At 42.2% G+C, this 6,057-nt stretch overlaps 1 protein-coding gene across 1 annotated transcript in view; it reads left to right on the top strand.

The window, feature by feature from the left end:
• ESM1 (endothelial cell specific molecule 1) overlaps positions 1-6,057 on the top strand; it is a 242,738-nt gene that overhangs the window by 64,610 nt on the left and 172,071 nt on the right. The window lies entirely within an intron of this gene.

Here is a 6,057-nt window from a genome sequence, read left to right as displayed (position 1 = left end):
TTATTTATTATTGGTTGAATGTTTCACAGTTAGATGAAATCAAAGTAACTAAAAGCAAAAATATAATCTTAGTGATTACTGTGATGTTAAAATCAGGTTTTCAATCATTACTTAAGCAAAGCTGCCATTAAATTCAGTGCAGAATTTTGTCCAATAATTGTTAAGTGTACCTTGTGCATACAACATTTTTTAATTCCCTGTGACAAGGATAAAGTAGAATAATCTCATTATGGTTTATATATTTTTAATATAATTACTTTTTCTGAAGAACCAAATTTGCTATAAAGTGCTGCTTCAGGACAGAACAGAAGACCTTCTATTTGAAAAGCTTGCCACCATTTTTAGAAGTAATTGCCAGAGTGCTAATCTCAAAAATGCCATTTTGACCTAAAGGCTGTTCAAAGGCCAGAACTAAAGAAACAAAGGTGTGATCATTTTGACAGGTATTCACCTGTCTCACTGAACTGGAAATCTATGCAAGGGTACTATAGCAATGTGGTAGAACTGCTACTGTGAACAGTTGTTTGGGTTTTTTTTAGGATTTTTTCTGCCTTTATTATTGTACATTAACCTTTAATATCTGCAGACTGTTAAAATTCACCCCTGACCTCTAATTCACATAGCAAGAAGTGTGTATGTGCTGGCCAGCCCTCCTGCTGTGTTATCTTTAGGCTCAGGCTGTGTCTGGAAGCATGTATTGGATTTCCTGCTGCTGACTAAGGGCCAGCTTGTGCCCCGAGGAAAGCAAATGCAGCTTTCTGGAGCCTGGGAGTTCAAGGGGATGATGCTGAGCCGAGGAGCGGGTCTGGCACGTGCTGAGGAGCTGCTGGCAGAAGCGATCCAGCAATCCTGTGAGAAATAAATCCTCTGCTCTGAAGGTGCTCAGCTCGCCCTTCGTGTCGGAGAACTCGGATCACGTGGAGGTTTACGCACTATGAAGACTCCTGGTACTCTCTAACTGTACCTCTGTTGGTAAAATGTGCAATAATTTCTCTGCAGGGAGGACGTTTTGTTTACATGAAAATCCAAGCTCAATAGCAATGTGCACTCTCCTGTTAAGATCCAGGTTTTCCTCCATTGAAGACAACAGCAAAATTCTTGTTGACTTCAGAGGGAACAAATTGACTTCAGGGGAATGGTGTTGTGATCATAACCAGTCTGTTACTAAACAGTGAATTCTGATCTGTTTTTCTCATTAACTTTTCTGTAAAAACATCGCTCTGGGGGTCAGGATACCACAGTACTGTTTTGAGTGAACACTGGAATAATAATTTTGTTTGAGTCCAAGTACTGCTATTTTCACTTATAGAAAAGGTGTAAGTGCCTGAGCATCCTTGGTGCTATTCATTTCACAATACTTTTATTTTTGTTGTTGTTATTGATGATTTTTAGTTGTGATTTTGCTATTTGCTCATTCATTTCAATTATGGGGAGTTTTCACCAGTGAGGATGGCCAGATTTAATCTCTGCTTGTTGCTTTGTCTTGGGAAATAAATTCAAGAGCATGAAGGCAGTGCTACTAATCTTTCTCACTTCTTCCATGGTCACCCTTAGTTGTGGTGCATTTTGTCCATTTCCAGGGAAGAGTTCAGTGTCAGCATAAAATATTCAGGCCACATCTTCAGCTGATGGAGATAGTGGAGTACTACTGACTAAAGATGCGAACCCTTTATATCCTCACACTAATAGGTATTTGAACACTGTAATACACAGTTTTTGTTTACCTATCTCTACCATTTTTCCCCCATGCCAATGTGAGCAGGCTTGAACTTACCTTAGCACTGTCATAGTAAAAAGCTGGGATGTTCCAGTGCCCCAGATGAACTGCTGGTTTGCAGATCTTGCTCTGCTTTCCCAAAGAAAATCTTTGAAACTCTGGTTTTAGAAACTGAACTGGAGAGGTGGTGCCAGAGCAAGGTGAGTCCCACATCCTTGTGCAGGTAGACTTACATTTCCTGCACCTTCCCGCGGCATTTGGGTCTAGTGCCAAGCAAGCAGCTTCCTCCAAAGGACAGCTGTCATCAGAGGATTCACTGCATTCTGCCTCTGTTGCCTTCTTGCTGGAGCAGGAATCTTATCCTTTCATACCTCCTGCAAGGCTCACGGCAAGGACGAGTAAAGAATTATAAACCAGCCCTTTCCTGCTGCTCAGAGAGGCTTGTCTTGCGTCTCCCTGCTCCTGTGATCTTCCTGTCAACAGCAAAGGAGATGCTATACTTTGAAACCTCCATGAGACCAATTAGTGCCATTTTAGTGCCAAAATGTTGTGATACTGAAACCTGCCGGTGTAACAGAATTCCCACTGAGGATGGCCTGCCTCGTTGAATAGAAAATGTGGAAGCAAAATGGGTGCATAGTGAGACTCTGCTAAACAAGCATCAAGCAGGACAGGTCAGGTTTAGCTGCTCAGTGTGCACTGGAGATGGAGCATAGCACTGCTCTCATACTGTGGGTGCTAAAAGTAAATTCCTAAATGAGTCAGAAACACCAGCACTATGATTTGAGTTCCCAAATTGAATGGAGCTATTTGTGCCCTATGGACAAGAAAAACAGTAGAAGTGACAATCCTACAGGCGTAATGCTGAATTTTTCTGAATCAAATAAAGTGGGTTGAACTCTTTTTCTGTTTTCAAAATGCTTTTGGCTGAGATTTTTTTCAAGTTAATCAGACATAGAACTGTATTTTGAGTGCTGTTCTCATTTTTTAAAGTGTGGGGTTTTGTTTGTTAGTTTGTCTTTTTAATGAAAACAATCTCTATAGCCTAATTCACTTGTGAAGTATGCCAGCATCCAGCCTTCTCCGTCAGTTGGTGCTACTGGGATATAATTATTTGTACCAAAATACCTGCTGTCCAGTGGGAAAATTCTGTTGAGAACCATGTATGGAAAAGTATGTTTTATCAGTGGTTACTGAGTTTCCTATGAAATGCAGTAGTAAAAATGTAATTGATAACTTAAGATGGATTTTAATATACTGTCTTGAATTCTCATTAAAAAAAAAAATCTGTTCATTTTAATCTAAGTCTCCCTATTGACAATACAGAAATGTAGTTTCTAGTAGAGGATGCTTCAGTTTGTTCTTACATGGATATTTGTACAAGTGCAATGAGCAGTTCTTCTGAGGTGTCCATCTCTTTTTGGTGACCACACAGGAGCTGAGCTGACTCAGATTATCCAACTTCTACATAGCTAATAGTAGGTGAGATGAATCCTGTTTGGGGTTTACAAATAGCAACCAATATGGGAAGTCTCCAAGAAAGCAAACATGTTGTACTTATTCTCAGTGTGATTCCAGGAACAAACATAATTTATGGTCGGGATCTGGTTTGAATTTTTGGTTGTTTCGCTCAACTTTGTGGGTGTGTTTTGTTTCAGAAGGATGGAGTTTCTGAATGATTCTTTTTCTTACCAGATGGAGTTCAAAACTGCAGCATGAGAGTGCCTTGAAAACTTACCTAAAAACAATAAAATGTTTTGTTTATAAACAGCACACAAATATTTTTGTTTTTTAAAGATTATCTATAAATTATGGCAGTACAGAAGCAAAAGATTGCCGTTGCCAATAAAAATGTTCTATCCAGTTTTCAGATATTTTTAAATTACAGACGTGCAGGCATCACTGCTGTGTGATACCTACCGTTGTGCCTCTAACAAAACGGGTCGGGGCAGAACAGGAGGGAGATCTCACCACATATCCTCCTGACACTGCCCAACACTTTCTATGAGTGGGTTTGCTTCAGTAGGTTTTCCTGCAGTTTCACTGCATGTGCCTCAGCATCTTTACTGTCAAGCCCCCCGTGCTGACGTCGGGGTTGGCAGCAGCTACATGCAGCATCTGGTTGCATCTCTCCCTCTCGCCCCAACTCAACAAACGTGCACTTGTTCTTTATACAACTCGGAAAAGATTTTTTGGAAGAGGAAGGAAAATGGCACAGAAATAGTCATAAACCTTCCATGTTTTCCCTTGTATTAAAATGTTTATAAGACCCACCTGCAACTAGTAGTGGGCTGCTAAGACCTGCAGGGCCAAATTCATTACTGGATCGACCTCTGTGTATTAAGCCTTCATCCTTGCACTATTTTTTTTTTTCAAATCGGCCCTTGCGGTGTTTGGTTGAAGTACACTTACACTCCGTGAATTTTTTTAAGCAGGCTGAAAATAATTGTCCTGGCAAATTCAATGGAAACTCTGTTAATTTATCTTCACTGGTTTCAGACTAAGTAATTCCTGTCAGAGCTTGTGTATCCCAAACGGAGCTCCAGAACAAAGTGTTTTTTCGTTGCAAATAGTGAAATCCATAGTCCACGGTGAGGTGTCAGGGTGAACTGCCTCCCTTACCTGTTCATTTCCCCGTTTTTTTCTTAGTCATCCTCTTGGTTATTTCTGTCTTAATGCTTTATACCTTACAATAATCTAGAGATCGATTTGTTCGCAAACTGAGGTTCAGTACTACTCAGTACAACTTTATTTTGCATGGTACAGGAAAACATACTGCTGAGTGAAATACCACAATTCCGGGGATAATTGAAAGTAATTAGAGGATGTGTGAGTATACGTTTCAACTAAAGTAAAAATAAGATGGAATCAGAAAAGCAGTGAAATAAAGATGGCTTCAGGAATGAGGACATACTGGTGAAGGAGTCAGGGAGGTAAGGGAGGGCAGGAGGGCAGGGCAGAGACAACTTCTGTGGGATACATGGAAATTTCCTTTTCCTATCAGGGAGAATCATTTGGGAATGGACCATTGCCTTGTTTGAAAGATAAAGACGAAGTGCTGGACACAGGCTATGATACTGTGCACTGCTTGGTGAGCTCTCCTGTGCTGAGGAAAAGTCTATGTGTTCGGGTGATGAGATGTTTTCTTGCCATTACGAGGAAGAGCTGTGCTTGGGGAAGGTGGCAAGGTTTAGAAGCTCAGTTTGCCTCCGCCTGCAGCTGGCAGGATATTTAGTAGAAGTAAATCTGCCATGCCATGAACCTTATGAATGTTGATTTACAAAGGCACCTGACTGTCAAAAAAATAAATTGTGAGGATTCATCAGGTAGGATCACTGAAGCTCTTATAAAGCCATCAGCCAGTCTTGCTAAGCTGAGCTGCTCAGGGTGTAGCTCAGAGATTAAAGCTTGTTGGCGTAAATACTGCCATAAAATAGAGTGCAATGTTCCTAGTGTCTTGCTCAAAGTGCAGGAAGGAGCAGAGTGCCTGAGGTTTTGACTTATTGTACTCATAGTTAATGATTAATGGTAAATATGGTTGGCTGCAAACAGTGAAAGGCATGTAAAGTAAGGTAAGGCATCAGAAGGCAACGTGATTTCAGGCACTAATCTACTTTTAATGCAGATAAAGATCGGTCTGAGCTGATTCCTTGAGAGGAATGAAGGTAGCTTGAGGGCTGTCCTCATTTACACATCGCTGTGCGAGCACTGTTGAAGGGCAGCCCTGGCAACAAGATTAGAGTAGGTGTAGAGGTAATCAGAAGTGGAATGGACATGCTATTGGAACAACTCCTTACTTTGTAGTGTGTCTTGGTCAAACTGGATTATCTGTCTGGGGTTCTGGGCATAGGCAGGAGCAGCTCAACACAGACATTGGTGCAATGATTTGGTCATTGTCTGTCCCTGTCCCATCTGGTTCCTGGCTGTATGGCTTGAACTCAATCAGACTCCCCCATTGTGCTAATTTCTGGGACTCTGAGATATTTGCTTGGCAGCCCTTGGAATCCCGCTGCTGGATCTAGCCTTGTAAAACCAGGGGTGCCCTGTGCATGCCCCTGGCACCAGCACTGTGGTAACTGCCGGGCACATCCGAGCTGTGGCCTGCCCTGATAGGACCCCACAAGTTACTGCTAAGAACATGCTGACCCAGTGCCATTTCTCTGGTTCCCCACTCGGCGCCACAGTGCAGGAAATGACCTGCATGTTCCGTCTGCTGCCCGGCACAGCTGCCACATGCTGTTCCTGTCTCACAGCGGTCCCTTAGCAGCTGCTCTCTGTCGCACCAGGCTCTTCAGCAGCTAAGGGCATAGCCTGCTCTGCATGTGGCGCCTCTGCCCTGC

This window comes from Tinamus guttatus, unplaced genomic scaffold, assembly GCF_059628265.1.
Source record: "Tinamus guttatus ecotype Peru unplaced genomic scaffold, ASM5962826v1 Tinamus_guttatus_pri_ptg000444l, whole genome shotgun sequence".
NCBI lineage: Eukaryota > Metazoa > Chordata > Aves > Tinamiformes > Tinamidae > Tinamus > Tinamus guttatus.
The sequence above is the reverse complement of the archived record's forward strand: the minus strand, read 5'-3'. Positions and strand labels throughout refer to the sequence as shown.